At 31.4% G+C, this 15,085-nt stretch overlaps 1 pseudogene; it reads left to right on the forward strand.

The window, feature by feature from the left end:
- The first annotated feature begins 12,803 nt into the window (after positions 1-12,803).
- On the forward strand, positions 12,804-13,779 carry LOC114405809 (annotated as a pseudogene).
- Positions 13,780-15,085: the final 1,306 nt, after the last annotated feature.

Genomic DNA, 15,085 nt, shown 5'->3' on the forward strand with positions numbered 1-15,085 from the left:
AGTTTCTGATATTCTATTTCATTTAAATTTTTTTAATGATATTAAAAGTAAAAGAAGATATATAAGGAGATTATTTATATAATATATTTTTATAACATTATTTTTCTTTTTATCTCTATTTTATGATTCAGTTTTTTATGAGTCACAATTCATTCTTTTCCTTTTCAATTTGATATATGATAATTGTATACTTTTTTTAACAGTTTTATGGTAAAAAAATATTTTTTTCTTAAACTTTTAACATGAAATTCAGTTTTTTATGAGTCACAATTCATTCTGTTTTAAAATTCCAAAATTTTAAATTTTTCATAAAAAACATCCCAACAATAATTTCTAATTTATAAAAATTTAAATTCTCTAATAAATTACTTTCTTCACTTAAAATTTTTTCTATCCAAACACACTCTCAGGATGTTGCATGACTTAGTCATAACTCTTGATATTTAATCTTCTTATTTTTCCAGCAATTTCATAGAAAAATATTAATATTATTTTTTTTAAAAAGCTTTGAATAATTTACTACTCCTAAGACGTTATTATTTTTTTTGTTGATCAAAATATAATAGTTGTTTGTTTTTTTAAAAAAATTATTTTATGAAGAAATAAAATTGGCAACGGAAAAAAATAAGTAATCTATAAATAAACTTTTGAAAGAAAATAAATGATTTATAAATTAAATTTTTGAAAGAAATGGATAAATTAAAATCCTTAAGGTCGGTGGATAAAAAAACATTTGTGGAATGCGACAATGGAGCAAGTGTGTGTCTGATTGTTAATTTCATGGGAAAATGAACTTCATAATAATATTAAAGTTTTTTTATTTTTCTTTGTTAAACTTGATTTGAGCTCGGGGACCTTTTTTGATAATATGAATGGCTGACTTGGTTTTTTATTCTAGCTATATATGTTTGGAACTTCACATTTATTCAAGGATTTGTAATAATTAATTAATATAAATGTGTTTCTATTGAATTAAAAAATAATAATAAATTTCAACGGAATTTAGCGAAAAAAATAATAGCAAATAGATTACAATTACAATAACTATAATTATAATAAACAATTGAGAATCGATTTAAATGTTTTGAATAAATAAAAAATTATATTACAGTTTAAATTATTTATTATTAATTTAAAATATAATTGATACACTTAAAAATATTTATTTATTATGATAAATTTAATTATATAAAAATAATCATTTTTCTTATAAAATATACCTTATATATATGTTATTTAAAATTAGTTTCTGATATTCTATTTCATTTAAATTTTTTTAATGATATTAAAAGTAAAAGAAGATATATAAGGAGATTATTTATATAATATATTTTTATAACATTATTTTTCTTTTTATCTCTATTTTATGATTCAGTTTTTTTATGAGTCACAATTCATTCTCTTCCTTTTCAATTTGATATATGATAATTGTATAATTTTTTTTAACAGTTTTATGGTAAAAAAATATTTTTTTTCTTAAACTTTTAACATGAAATTCAGTCTTTGCTTATAGAAATTTTTCATTTTTTTAATAAATAAAAGATATGTAACGATATCACAATAGATATAATTATGATATAATATTTTCATATGAATTTTTAAAAATCATAAATTTGAATTACATTAGTAGTTGTTATCATTATCATTATCTTAATATAATGATATATACATTAATCCCCTAATTAAGATGTTCATAACAACCTGTATTTATCATTTTACAAGATTAAAGTGATTATCGTTTTATATTTCCAAGGACTTATATACACTGATTAAAAAGACTTTTCAGCTTGTATACACCTTATAGATACAAAATATTCTTCCACATATAAAGAATGGACTACATTATTTGTACAGAGCTATATATATCCACCACGTATAGATTGAACATACATTAACCACATTATTATTTTGAATATGTATACTTTTATCTGTCTCTGATTATTGGAAACCAAATTCCACACATGCAAACTCTCTTTCATTGAACCTTGGTTTTGGGACAGTGCAGTGACCATAGCAGAAGAAGCTGTGATGTCAAAGGCAGCAGAGCAAGCTCGTAGTTTATTTGGAATTTGTCTCTCACACAGACCCAAATGGCAACAATTCCTCATTTGTTCTTCTGGTTTCTTCTTTGGATATCTAGTTAATGGCATATGTGAGGTACTATATAGGGTATATACATATGTACATGTACTGATTAATTGGTTAATTTTCTTCAATATTATTTGGTGGTTTGAATCTGTAAAACCACTGTAATAGGCCATGGTCTTTTATGTTTTCTGGAGAAGAGAGAAAATAATGAGTTTATTGTTTCTTTCTGTTTGTGGAAACGAGGACAAGGTGAGTGGCTTGGAGATCAATCATGCTTTTGGGATTTTCATTGGAAATTTGGGCTCCAATTGTACTATTTCTGCATGCAACTCTAGTCAATCATCCAGATAAATAAATTGTTTGTGTGCTGCATCCGAATCATTGCAGTTTCTGGTATGTGAAGTTATACCGCAAAATAATCCCTTTTTCTAATGCTTATAATATGTGTATAACAGGCTTCAGTTTATGTGAATTTCAAAACCTGGGTACTTTTTCATTTGTTAACTATAATAGATCGATTAGAGCTTTTTGATTGGGGATATTTTCAATATAATGAAATAGTTGACTTGGTTTGTTATTTCAGCTATGGTTGGTACTTGGCATTTGTTCAAGGATTTGTTTACTTGTTTCTGATTTGTCTCCAAGGGTTCGCAAGGAAGCAAACGGAGATGAACCAATGGAAAACTTATGTGAAGCTTTCTGCTGTACCTATGGTTCCCATGCACGGGGATCATTGGCTTTCCTTGACTACACAAATCTCAAATCCATGAAAGTAAGTTAAAGAAAACTTTGAATAATTTACTACTCCTACGATGTTATTATTTTTTTTGTTGATCATCAAAATATAATAGTTTTTTAAAAAAAATTATTTTATAAAGAAATAAAATTTTCCACTGAAAAAAAAAAAAGTAAACTATAACTAAACTTTTAAGAGAAAAACAAATGATTTATAAATTAAATTTTTGAAAGAAACAGATAAATTAAAATTATTAAAAAGGTTGGTGGATAAATTATAAAAATAAGTTTTTTCATTAGAAGGAGATAAAATAAATAACTTATAAAATTATTTTTTAATTAATATTTCAAAATTAGATAGTGTTTATTTTCTATAAAGTTTAGTATTAAAATTTTATTTATTTAAAATAAAAAATTAAAATTTTGGGTATAAAGACAATTGAATTGTCCAATCCAAGTAAAAACTTATACAAGATAAGATTTTAACAAATGAAAAGAATTGAAATAAAAATAATTCAAATTGTACTTATTCCAAATTCGTTAAAATTTTGACTCTTCGAGTTTGCGTACAAAGTGAAATTTTAAAATTTCCCGCCAAAAACACCTTATAAAAACATACATGCATGGCTTGTTTTTCATCACAAAAGTTTCCGGTTTCCCTCTGACAGTCTCTCGTACTGCCTCTTGCATAGCAAGAAGTCTTTACCAGTCTTATAAATATAGGATTTGTGTTTGTTTTTCTCTCCTGAAATTGATTCGAATAATCATGGCACTAATAACTCAAGAAATTGGAGGGTATGGGATAACATCATCAACTTGTCCTTATTGGCAAATTAGGAGATGCAACAGAGATCCTTTCATGTTCTTGCATAGAACGGCACCGCCACCAACAAGTACGTGTAAATACTGGATGAATGGTAACTGCAAATTCGGTGATCAGTGTCGGAGTTTACATTCATGGTCAGATGTGGAGGCAACTTTTGTTGGCATGCAGCATGTTTTTTTGGTATGTTTTTCCTTTTTTTGTTTTGCAATCACCAAATACTCAAGAGCAAAACAAATCTAGAGGTTTTAGGCCATCAACATTACTTTTTTCTTTAAAGTCAAAAACAAAACAAAAAATTCCTCTTAATTTTTTATTTAGGTCTTTTGTTGGATTGGTCTTGGATGCAATGAGTTTGTTGCCGAGTTTATTCATTTTGCTAACATGCAAATACTTCCACAGGACGATAACCCAAGACCTACAAGATTGGTTTGGTGGACCCCACCTCCCAGAGGATTCTTTAAACTCAACTGTGATGGGGCCTTCACTGTTTATGGAAATAAAGGAGCTGCAGGAGGAGTTCTGAGGGATTGGAAGGGTGAATTTATTCTTGGCTTTTCCGATGCCTTGATCGAGTGTTCTTCCGCGTTAGAGGCTGAATTATGGGCCATCAAGATTGGAATGCAAACAGTAGTGGCAAGGGGATACAGAAATTTAATTGTGGAGAGTGATTCTCTAAAAGCTATTCAGATCATTAATGCTCACAAGGGTGATTTTCTTCGATCTTCTATCCAACACATGACTCGGATGGTTGACCGAATTTGTTGGAATCATGTATATAGAGAAACTAATTCGGTAGCAGATGGTTTTGCTAAACATGGGTTATCCTTGTCTCAAGACCAGAGCATCAGAGTTTTTGACTCTGCTCCTGATTTCATTGAGTCTCGTTTGTATGGAGATAGAATTGGAAAAATATACTGCAGATGATCGATTTTCCTCTTAATTTGATTGGGGTCTGTATTTTTTGTTGACCCTTTGGAACCATTTTTCTTTGATCAAGTATCTCTCTTTGTTATGTTAATATTGTTAAAAAAAACATTGTGGAATACAACAATTGAGCAAGTGTGTGTCTGATTTTACCATGGGTTAGCATTGTTTCTTGTTTCATGTTCGGAAATATGTGTATAACACCTCCGGTCTAGATAAACTTCCTAATTTTGAAGTTTTTTTTTTCTTTGTTAAACTTGATTTGAGGTCTGATCATTGGGGACCTTTTTTGATAATATTAATGACTGACTTGCTTTCTTATTCTGACTATAGATATGTTTGGAATTTCACATTTATTCAAGGATTTGTAATAATTAATTAATATAAATGTGTTTCTTCTGAATTAAAAAATAAAAATAAATTTTAATGGAATTTAGGGTAAAAAATAATAGCCAATAGATTACCATTACAATAACTATAATTATAATAAATAATTGAGAATCGATTTAAATGTTTTGAATAAATAAAAAATTATATTATAGTTTAAATTTTTTATTATAAATTTAAAATATAATTTATATACTTAAAAATATTTATTTGTTATAAAAAAATTAATTATAGTAAAATAATCATTTTTCTTATAAAATATACTTAATACTAATTGAAATATTATACGTATAAATATCATGGAAGTCGCTAACCACAAAAGGAAACGATATTTTGATTATGTGTAGAAAGATAAAAAGATATGAAATTATTTTAAATTTTGTCTTTGCACTGTTAAACAAAAATTTTGTTACTTCAAGAATGCACATCTAGATACACAAATTAATATTTTTTTAATTTATTATTGTTGTGTATTTCAAATGTAAAATAGATCCTAATTGTTATCAAGATTACACTCGAGATGGGAAATGATTATAAAATATCACTTGCATGCATTGTCATGTTTACTAAGTTGATAGACCATTACAAGGTACTTGTCACATGCTCCTTGCTTGCCTAGCTACCTACTCTCTTAGTCACATTTTCCTTCCTCTTAGTAAGTTTTTTTATTCTTTTAGATAATAAAATGTGGAGATTAGCAATGGAAGTGTGTAATATATCTATTATGAGTGGTTTTGAGATGAATTCCGTCTAGAGAACAGATGATTTTCCACTCACAATTGTTGGAAAGGTTAGTTTCTATATGATTTTTGTTTTATTTTGTTTTATTCACATAATTCAAGATGCTTGTCATTTTTTCTTAAGTGTCTCGTGTCCGCCAATTTCTTGAGTCACTATTGCTATCTTTACCTTCATGATTTCGAATGGATGACAAGAGAGAGAATCAAACCCGCTCAATTCAACCCAATATTTATAGTAAAATAAAAGTAATTTCTACTTTATAGAATCTCATGTCTCAATTAAGAGGAGTCATGAAAAGAACGAGTTCAAAATCTCGATCAATTCTTTTTTCAAATCCTGTCGACAGCTGCGCAAGCTCTTTGCGCGTGCCATAAATGGCCTACAAATAGGGAGAATCCTAGAACAAGATGAGAAGTAAAAAGTCCTGTGCAGAGAAGTAAACTCATTCGAGTGATGAAAACAGAGGAGGACTTTTGAAGGATCATCACACATAAAATTTTGAACCTTTTAGCGGAATAATCAGAAATCTTGGGCGAGAAATTTTATCTTCTATATAATTTCTGTTTTATTTTGTTCTCCTATTCTGCAACACAGTTTATTTTCTTGGAACAAGATATGGATATTCAAATGTCACGTGTTACATCTTCTTGAATTCGTTGGATCAGTAATGTTGATGTGATAGAATAATTTAAATTTTATTATTCTTCTATATTCTATATATATTTATTGTACGTTCACAAAATTAAATCCAAATAAAATGTTAATTATTTCATCTTTTTATATTTTAATTAATTCTAGCAGGTTTAAAATCATAAAAATAATAATTATGAAATAAATATTAGGAGTTTTAAAAATGATCAGAAATCACGTTTTTAAATTTTAAAGGAAAGATAAAAAATATTTTATCATGAACCAACAACAACAAAAATTAATAGGAATCAAAAATAAAATTCAATTATTTATCATCAACGGAAAATATATTTAAATATTTTTAAATTTTCATAATTTTGATCTACTATTTGTGTGGTTAATATTAAGTATATTGTTAGAGCTGTCAAACCTGTTTTTATTAAGTATATTTTATAAGAAAAATGATTATTTTACTATAATTAAATTTATTATAACAAATAAATATTTTTAAGTATATAAATTATATTTTTTTATTTTTTATAATAAAAAATTTAAATCTTGTCTTTACTCTATTGAATAAAAAAATGTTGCTTCAAGAACACGCATCTAGATACATAAATTAATATTTTTTTTAATTTATTATTGTTGTATATTTCAAATACAAAATAGATCTTAATTGTTGTCAAAATTACATTGGAGACCTCCTTCCCAATATGTATCCCATTTGATGTCATAAATGGGTCCACTTTCCCACATGCATACCATGATTTATGGGAAATGATTATAAAATATCACTTTCTTGAATTATCATGTTTACTAAGTTGATAGACCATTACAAGGTACTTGTCACATGCTCCTTGCTTGCCTAGCTACCTACTCTCTTAATCACATTTAATATTCTTATAGTATTAAATGAACTAAGAATGTTTACGTTAGGTTGAAGATTATCAACCTATGATTCCTTACTACTCTCAGAACACAGAACCAAGATCTCACGAGAACCTAGAATGCAAAGGAAGAAGGGAAACTCACTCGTGGAACTCACACAAGGAAGAACAGTCCCAAGGGACTGAATGTTATTAATTTGTTATGAATTAATTTGATTACGATAGGATACTACTATTTATACAAGTGAAAGCAATGAGACCCACTTAAACTCTAACAACCCTTTCTATTTTTAACCCCTTACAGTTATTTTTATAAATTGATTATTACAATTTCCCCTCCATCTGAAAGCCTTGCCCCCAAGGCCCTCTCATCCACTGGCCTCATTAATAAAGAGGTCCAATCCACTTGAGGAAACTATTGCTTCAGCTTGTGCACCTCATGCCATGTAGCTTCTCCTGGTGTGGTATGTTGCCAATGTGTTAACACTTCTGTGATCGGCCTGTTGCCTCTTTTCTTTATTATTTTAGCTAAAATGTCAATTGGCATCAGCTCAAATTGATCATTGCTGTCAAAACTTGGCAGTGCTGTAGAAACTGGACAATCTCCATGATGTCTTTTCAGCAAGGAAATGTGGAATACATTATGTATGCGAGCTTGAGCTGGTAATTCTAGCTTGTGTGCCACCTTCCCCCACTCTCTCTACAGTTCTGTAAGGACCATAAAATCGTGCAGCTAATTTATGAAACGCTGAGTTAGGTATTGATTGTTGTTTAAATGGTTGTAACTTCAAATATACCCAATCTCCCACTACAAATTCTTTGTTTGTCCTATTCTTGTTAGCATACAACTGCATCCTCCCCTGTGCTTTCCTGAGATTCTTGTGCAAAATTGTTGCAATTTCCTCTCGAGTCCTGATGGTGTAGTCTACTGCTTCAATCGTTGTATCACCTGCCATTAAGGGATTGTTGTTGATTGGTTTGTAACCATATAAAGCTTCAAACGGGGTCATTTTTGTTGCTGAATGAAACTTAGTGTTGTACCAAGATTCGGCATAACTTAAGAATTCACTCCACTTAGAGGGCATCTCTCCTGTTGCACACCTGAGATATCCTTCTAATACTTTATTTAAAGCCTCTGACTGCCCATCAGTTTGTGGATGGAATGCAGTGGACTTTAGAAATTTGACTCCATGCAACTTGAAGAGTTTTGACCAGAATTTACTCATAAAAATTGAGTCCCTATCTGACACTATCTCACTGGGCCATCCATGCAACTTCACTATTGTATCAATGAACACCTGAGCAATCTTAGTAGCATTGATTGGATGCCGTAATGCTACAAAATGGGCATATTTGGTGTACCTATCAACTACCACCAGAATGATTGTCTTCCCATTAGATTTTGGCAAGCCCACAATAAAATCCATGGCTAAGCACTGCCAAGCTTGAGTAGGGACAAGAAGTGGTTGTAACAAACTAGCTGACTTAGTCAAAACAGGTTTATTCCTTTGGCAAACTGTACACTTGTGCACCCAATCCTTAACCTCTTTCTGCATCCTTTTCCAATAGAAAATTTGCTTCAACCTCTTATATGTATGTGATGCTTCTGAGTGACCACCAAGGACAGATTCATGGAAATAAGCAAGCAACTTGTTTCTCACCTCCTGTTGTTGCCCTACTACTATCCTTCCTTTCCTCTTCAACACCTCTCTTTGCCACTCATACTGCTTATAGGATTGTTGTAACAGTTGGATCTTATCAATTATTTTTTGTATTTTATTATCTTCATTGTAAGTGTCTTTCACTGTTTGCAGTAAATCTGATCCTATCTGGTAAATTGCAGCAACACTTCCTTCCGTACACTTCCTTGATAACACATCTGCAATTGTGTTCTCTCTGCCTTTCTTATATTCAATTGTGAATTGCAGCCCCATCAGTTTTTCTAAGCCCCAATTCTGCATCAAGGATGTTGGTGGCTGTTCCAAAGATGCTTTAAAGCCTTCTGATCTGTCTTGATGATAAAATGATTGTCGAGAAAATAGTGTTGCCACTTCCGCACTGCAAATAAAATAGCATAAAACTCCTTTTGATAAGTGGATAACATCTGATATTTCTTCCCCATTGCCTTGCTTATATACGCGATAGGATGACCTCTTTGTATCAAAACTGCCCCTATACCTGAACCTGAAGCATCAGTTTCAATTATAAACTATTCTGCAAAATTAGGTAGACCTAGTACTGGAGCCCTTGTTAATGCCATCTTTAATGTAGTAAATGCTTCCTTAGCTGCTTCATTCCACTGAAAATGTTGCTTCCTTCTTAAAAAGTGTTGTCAGAGGTTGTGCCAGCTGACCATAATTCATGATAAACCTTCTATAATATCCCGATAGACCCAAAAACCCTCTCAGCTGTTTGGTTGTTGTCTGTCTTGGCCACTTCTGGACTGCTTCTATCTTGTCTGCATCAAGAGCTACTCCTAACTTGGAAATTACATGGCCCAAGTATTCAACTTGACGTTTAGCAAAGATACATTTTTCTCTGTTCATAACCAATGTGTTATCTCTTAAGAGTGTCAAGGCCAAGGAAAGATGCTCCATGTGCTCACTCCAAGTTTTTGAATAAATCAAAATATCATCAAAGAAGACTAAGATGAAATTCCTTAAATAAGGCCGAAAAACATCATTCATCAAATTCTGGAAGGTAGTTTGGTGCATTGGTTAATCCAAATGGAAGAACCACCCACTCACAGTGTCCACTATGAGTCCTAAATGCAATTTTAGGAATGTCAGGCTCCCACATTCGAATTTGAATATAACCACTCCTCAAATCCAACTTAGAAAAATAAGTGGCACCTTCCAACTCATCCAACAAGTCCTCAATCAATGGAATAGGAAATTTATTTTTAATTGTGACTGAATTTAACTTCCTTTAGTCGATGCAAAGTCTCTACCCTCCATCCTTCTTCTTGATGAGCACCACTGGTGATGCAAATGCACTCCCACTCTCTCTGATAAATCCTGTTTGTAGCAGCTCTTGCACCATCTTTTCAATTTCTGTCTTTTGGGCATGTGGATATCTGTACGATTTAGAAGATAAAGGGGTATTGTTTGTCAAATGAATCTGATGATCGTATTTCCTGTGAGGAGGCAACTGAGTAGGAATTCTGAATAGATCTTCAAATTGCAATAATATTTCAGTTAAGTCTTGCTGTTGTTGTTCTGTCAGCGTTGTTTCCAGATGTGAAGTCTCCTGTTGGGTCTCAAGAACTGAAATAGATAACAACATAGCTTTTGGTAAAATGCAATTCATAACTATAGTTGCTCCTTGGTGCTGTCGACCTTGTTGTTCTCCCACGAGCTTCACTGTTTTCCTAGCATGTTCAAATTTCATAGTAAGAGATTTGCAGTTCCACCTTATTTCTCCAAGTGTTTTCAGCCACTGTGTTCCAAGAATTACCCCAAAGTGAGATCCAGGTAACACTAAAAAATCCCCAACAAATTCATGGTCTTTAAATTTCCAACGCAATTGCTCACACTTCTTGTCTATAATTACTGGTTTATCACTGGCTACCACCACAGGAAATTCTTTGATACACTGAGTTGTTAATCCTAATTTCTTCATCCATCTATCACTCGCAAAATTATGTGTACTTCCAGTGTCCATTAAGAATGGTAACTCTGTATTGTTAATAATTCCTTTTGACTGTAAGGTCTGGCCACTAGCTATCCCTTTAAGGGCATGTAGTGAAATTTGAACTGCATCAGTATCTAACAGTTCTTTTCATAAGGCTATAATGTTCTCATGTTCTTCCTCCTCTTCAGATTCTTCTGATGCCTCACCCTGAGCAGTAAATATGACACTTAATTTCCCCCAAACGACACATTTTTCTCTATGATTCTTATCCCATGGCTCACCACAAAACCTGCAGAGACCTTTTGCTATCCTGGCACTCATTTCTCTTTTGCTGCTTGAAGAAGGTTTTGCTGTAGACATTTCCTTTCTAGATGGATTTGTAGAAGATTGAGCTGATGGACTTTGTGTATTGGTGATTGGTGATGGTCTTGAGTTGACTGTTGTAGGATTCCAACTTCTGTAATAGCTTCTGGCACCCTCAAATTGCTTCTGCTTTGTACCTTCCAATTTCCTTTCTAATTCTTGTAGGACCTCATCTTGCAATCTAGCTAATCGCATTGCATCTTGTAGAGACCTAGGGTTGTGAATACGGACTGATTTTTCTAATGAAGCATGTAATCCTCCCAAGAAAAAGCTGATAGCCATTTCTTCAGTAACATCTACCCTAGCTAATAATTGATCAAACTTTTCAAAATAATCAAGCAAGGTACCTTCTTGGCGTAGTATAGATAATTCTGATATGGGATCATCATAATTCCCCATGTCAAATCTTGAAGCCATATCCTGAAGAATCTACTGCCAAGATTTCATCTTATTGCTGTTATGAGTCTTGTAATGCCTTTGCCAAACAAATGATTTCCCTTCCATTGACAATAACAAAATCTTGCCCCATTGAGCTTGTGGCGCATTCTCCAATTCAAAGAACTGTTCTACTTTGGCTCTCCATTCGCGATAATTTGTGCCATCAAAAGTGGGGAACAAAATTTGTGCTCTGTCCAAAATCTTGGCAGAACCTATCTCGCTGCCCACCTCTTCTTCTTCTTCTGAATTTGATTTAGCACCCAATAACTGAACTTGTTTATAGAGTTTCTCGAGCATGGAATTCATAGAATCCATCGCCAACTGATGGTTTTTTTATTATTCTGCAATGGCCGCTTGAGTTTCTTGATGAATCTTGTAGTTGTCTTGCTGTGAATTCTCCAAGATCTTTTCTAGACCTTCAATCCAATGCTCCAAATCCTTATTGGTTGTATTGCCTACCATCGTTACCCGTCAACTGATACCAATTGTTAGGTTGAAGATTATCAACCTATGATTCCTTACTACTCTCAGAACACAGAACTAAGATCTCACAAGAACTTAGAATGCAAAGGAAGAAGGGAAACTCACTCGTGGAACTCACACAAGGAAGAACAGTCCCAAGGGACTGAATGCTATTAATTTGATTACAATAGGATATTGCTATTTATACAAGTGAAAGCAATGAGACCCACTTAAACTCTAACAACCCTTTCTATTTTAACTCCTTACAGTTATTTTTATAAACTGAGTATTACAATTTCCCCTCCATCTGAAGGCCTTGCCCCAAGGCCCTTTCATCCACTGGCCTCGTTAATAAAGAGGTTCAATCCACTTGAGGAAACTGTTGCTTCAGCTTGTGCACCTCATGCCATGTAGCTTCTTCTGGTGTGGTATGTTGCCAATGTATTAGCACTTATGTGATTGGCCTATTGCCTCTTTTCTTTATTCTTTTAGCTAAAATGTCAATTGGCATCAGCTCCAATTGATCATTGCTATCAAAACTTGGCAGTGCTGTAGAAACTGGACAATCTCCATGATGTCTTTTTAGCAAGGAAATGTGGAATACATTATGTATGCGAGCTTGAGCTGGTAATTCTAGCTTGAGCTGTAATTTCTGGTAATATGAATTTCCTTTCCATTGTTAACATACAGATGGAAATGCTTTTCTGCTCTACTGTGGTGGGATTGCCTTTCTTGATTCCTCCCATGCTTTTCACAGGACAGTTATTCAAAGCATGGACATCCATGGTCACGGGTACATTTGAAAATATTGTTCCTGTTTTTCTACGTAGACATATTTGTTTTCGAAATAGTACCTTATCTTGTTCTTGCAGCATCTATATGTGTATGGAGTATTAGTTATTGAAGCAATTGGCCGCATTTATTGGCCAACTCTCTGTGCTGTCACTCATTGCCATTTTGGAGCTGCCAACACAGCCATGGTAAATTAGTCTCACAACTTTTCCTAGTTCCATTATGTTTATTTGGACTTTGGACCATTATATGGCTCTCAGCATTAATAACTCTGTCATGACATCATCATTACAAACTTCGTGTAGGAGTTGGGACATGAAAACTCTGAGAAGAGAAGCACCATATGTCTTAATTAAATGTCATAAAATGATAAATACTTAAAACATCTTGTAACTAATATTTGATTTGGAATTGAAAATTGATTTGATTTGTAACAATTGATAATTTAAAGTATATATCATCCTATTCTGTTCAAAATTTTTACCCATTGTAGGTCTCAGCATGGATTAAGATATTCTAATGTTAAACCCTTTATGTGGTCCAAACTGAGTTTCTTTCCTCATTGAATAATTGTCACAGATAACAACGGCAAGAAAGGCAGTACATTGCTACTATCATACCTCATATTTACAAAACCATTGACAGAACAACATGCAACTGGACTCCTACTCATAGCTATGGGGATTACAATGAAGATATTTCTTGATGACAGATCCAACAAGAAGGCCTTGAACTCTTCTCCAATTGCTAATATTCCAAAACCTTCTGAGGACAAAGAACTGATGGCGCAATCAGATTATGCAGGTGAACATGAAGAAAGCAGACCATTGGTTTAGCATTGACAGACATCAGATACATTTTAATTTCTATAGTGCATGAAAATATCATTCAAATGTCAAATTAGGTATGTTTTATTTTTTTTTTCAATTGAAAACTCTTTACAATTAGCACTACATTTTGTTTTATATAACAACATCTTACAATAAGTCATTTAGAATGTAACCTATTATAGGTTGTTCTGAAGGAAAATATACATTTAGAGTGTGTTTGGATGGAGAAATTTTAAATTCTAAGAATTTCAAATATTTCAATTGAAATTCTTTTATTTTCAGAATTTTGTGTTTGGATAAAAAAAATTAAAATTATGAGGATGAAAAAAATGAATGAAAAAAAGAGAAGATATGGTTGGTGTGCTAGTTATATGTGTTCCTCTATGCTCACACCCATCGATGTCTGATGTTTTAGAGGTGAGACAGTGTTTTTGAATAAGAATATAAGAAGAGAATTTCAATTTTTCATCTTTTAGAAGAAAATTAAAATTCCAGATTTTAGTTGTTTAAAATTCTGTTTTAAAATTCCAAAATTTTAAATTTTTCATAAAAAGATCCCAACATAATTCTAATTTATAAAAATTCAAATTTCTAATAAATTACTTTCTTCACTTAAATTTTTTCTATCCAAACACACTCTGAATGATGTTGCATGACTTAGTCATAACTCTTGATATTTAATCTTCTTATTTTCCAGCAATTTCATAGAAAAATATTATATTTTTTAAAAAAGCGTTGAATAATTTACTACTCCTAAGACGTTATTATTTTTTTGTTGATCAAATATAATAGTTATTTGTTTTTTAAAAAAATATTTTATGAAGAAATAAAATTGGCAACGGAAAAAAATAAGTAATCTATAATAAACTTTTAAGAGAAAATAAATGATTTATAAATTAAATTTTTGAAAGAAATGGATAAATTAAAATCCTTAAGGTTGGTGGATAAAAAAACATTTGTGGAATGCGACAATGGAGCAAGTGTGTGTCTGATTGTTAATTTCATGGGAGAATGAACTTCATAATAATATTGAAGTTTTTTTTTCTTTGTTAAACTTGATTTGAGCTCGGGGACCTTTTTGATAATATGAATGGCTGACTTGGTTTTTTATTCTAGCTATATATGTTTGGAACTTCACATTTATTCAAGATTTGTAATAATTAATTAATATAAATGTGTTTCTATTGAATTAAAAATAATAATAAATTTCACGGAATTTAGCGAAAAAATAATAGCAATAGATTACATTACAATAACTATAATTATAATAAACAATTGAGAATCGATTTAAATGTTTTGAATAAATAAAAATTATATTACAGTTTAAATTATTTATTATTAATTTAAAA

This window comes from Glycine soja, chromosome 3 (assembly GCF_004193775.1).
Source record: "Glycine soja cultivar W05 chromosome 3, ASM419377v2, whole genome shotgun sequence".
NCBI lineage: Eukaryota > Viridiplantae > Streptophyta > Magnoliopsida > Fabales > Fabaceae > Glycine > Glycine soja.